A 2699-nucleotide genomic window follows, 5' to 3' on the forward strand; every position below is an offset into this window, starting at 1 on the left:
TGAAATGTACCAGAGTAAAAGCATTGGTGGTTTACTGAATGGGCCTAACTGGCCCCCTCACCACATTGATCCAAAAAATAAATAAATTTAGTTTCTAGTTACTTTTTAGAATCAGATTAATAAAACAAAATATAGTATAGTCATTAGACTTTATTAGGGACAGCTTCACAAGCAGTAGGTAGTTCCACCTCTAGCTACAATATTAAATGTGATGTAACGCATCAATAATTAACCAATAATATACCGTACATTAATATGAAATGTGTCATTCTGCACAAGGAGTAACCCTTTTGAAATTAAGTAACATTTTGAATGCAGGACTTTTACGTGTAACAGAGTATTTTTACACTGTGGTACTGCAGCTTAAGTAAGGAATCTAAGTACTTCTTCCACCACTGGTAACATAAAATGGAAATACCGAAGTAAAGTACAAGTGGCTAAAATTGTACTTACGTGAGTAAATTATTTTCCACCATTGCTTAGATTTTAATAAGGTGTTACCTTATCATCGTGTACAATTTCTGAGTCATTATTCTAAACTGTGAATGAGTCTCCTTTTATAACTGTAATATTTATGATGGTGGGCGCGCGCGCTAAGCACCTTGCGTGACTTTCCCATGATGTCACTTCCTGTCGCCAGACAGCCAGTTCAGGCCAGTTCAATAATGCTGTAGTACTCAGTCTGTTCTTGTGAGCTGTCAAGATACAGAAATCCTTCACTGTGCCTGTCTGTTGCGACAGCATTTCTCTAAACGTAGCGTGTTTTCCCCTTCAACGACGTTTTCCTTCAGATAGCAGCCGCTCTCGTCTCACTATGACTCGAAGGTGATCTTCAGAGTGTCTGGGTGGTTCTGGGTGAGTGTCTTTTTAAAACGTATTTCCACTTTATCTCCATCACTGTCATCATTACCCATGCGGCATTTGCTACCTATGGGGGCCAAAGCTAGAGCGGTAACAGTAGCTAGCTGATGCGTGTGCCGACGTCAGTTCTTCTCCATCCTGCGGTGAGGCAGGAAAACTAGCCAAGGTTGCTTAAACAACATTTCATTTCGGGTCTGAAACAGAGAGCAGTGGAAGACACGTGGACGTTGTTGTTAAGCTAGTAGCATGCTAACAATGAAGCTTGGCTATCGTTAGCCAGCTAGCCAACACCCAGTCCTGTCTTCTCGTCTTACCAATGAAGCACTTCCCCAGCTGCCTGGGGGCTTGTAACCATGATCCACCGTCAGCAATGTAGTGTTTATCGCTAGTCACTGTTATGAGGAGTAAAGATATTCCTGTGCAAATCAATATCATGTTATAATTTAATACGGAGGTTAACTTGACATATTATGCAGGCGTGATTGTACTTAGAAGTGAGGTGACTAAATATACACTCAGGGCCGCACCTGTACAGTTGTGTGAAATTCATTGTAACAAAAGTAAAATCTATGTTTATGGAGCTCAAAGGTTTTTTTTGTTTTGTTTTTTTTGGTGGCATTATCAAAAATGATAATTATTGAGGTCATAGTTAAAGGTGGTGTTGTACTGGACTACATTATATTCAGAGGTGTTCCTAATATTTTGACCCTCATGTATGTACCTCGGAAGGACAAAATATAGAGACGCCCCTATAAAGTGGCCGGTGAGTGAGCTCCTAAACAAAACACCATTTGAACAGGTTTTGCAAAGTGGGAAGACATATTACATCTTCTGTCTAAACTCCTACACATTTCCAGTTTTGCAAACCTGCCAAACGTCTGCAGTGGTCAACATCCAAACCGAGCACTGGCCTGAAGTTATCTTTACACTATTCCTGACCTGACCAGGCCCCACACATTAGTATAAGTCTTGCGACCTGACCAGTAGGTTAATTTTAAAATGCTCTGCGCTGCTTCTCAAAAGTACAGACACAAACCGTAGGGGTGTACAAGGAGTTAAATAAATACTTTTCCTGACATGGCACCTGGATTTAAGTGTTGTGTGCGTCACTGATACCGAAGAGGTATTCTGAAGAAATCACAAACCAGAAGGCACTAGCACACTGATACCATCAGTCAATGTAGAATAAGCCCAATCTAAACATTTTTTCTTATACTTCAGTGGACCATGCATTCAAATGTATGTAACATGTAATACATGAGAGAGACAACTGGGGCTAAAGGCATGTGGTGTTTTCTCTTCAGGTGCTACTGCATAGTGCTAGTGCTATAGCACTAGGTGATCAGTTTTGCACTGGACTCATACACTTTGTCTCTATCAATTGCACAGGGACCGTGAGTGAACATTAAATTTCATGTTCTGCCACAGATTCTCACTTTGATTTTGTTCTGGACTCTGCCTTTTCTACTACACTCTATTGCCGAGTAGTGCTGTACCTCACTAAGCAGTTTGTCAGGGTATTTACATCCAAATCAGGTGAACGGTGTAGGAATTACAACAGTTTGCATATGTGCCTCCCACTTGTTAAGGGACCAATAGTAATGGAACAATTTGCTTCTCAGCTGTTCCATGGCCAGGTGTGTGTTATTCCCTCATCCCAATTACAATGAGCAGATAAAAGGTCCAGAGTTCATTTCAAGTGTGCTATTTGCATTGGGAATCTGTTGCTGTCAACTCTCAAGATGAGATCCAAAGAGCTGTCACCATCAGTGAAGCAAGTCATCATTAGGCTGAAAAAACAAAACAAACCCATCAGAGAGATAGCAAAAACATTAGGC

General features: G+C 40.8%; 1 protein-coding gene across 1 annotated transcript in view; it reads left to right on the forward strand.

The window, feature by feature from the left end:
* The first annotated feature begins 610 nt into the window (after nucleotides 1-610).
* The window catches only part of atp13a3 (ATPase 13A3), a 30279-nt gene continuing 28190 nt past the window's right edge, over nucleotides 611-2699 (forward strand). Inside the window, exon 1 of the mRNA XM_020596755.1 lies at nucleotides 611-855. The gene's annotated coding sequence lies outside the window, so the exon portion shown is untranslated. The remainder of the gene's footprint in view (nucleotides 856-2699) is intronic.

The sequence above is a fragment of the Monopterus albus genome, unplaced genomic scaffold (genome assembly GCF_001952655.1).
Source record: "Monopterus albus unplaced genomic scaffold, M_albus_1.0 scaffold31.1, whole genome shotgun sequence".
NCBI lineage: Eukaryota > Metazoa > Chordata > Actinopteri > Synbranchiformes > Synbranchidae > Monopterus > Monopterus albus.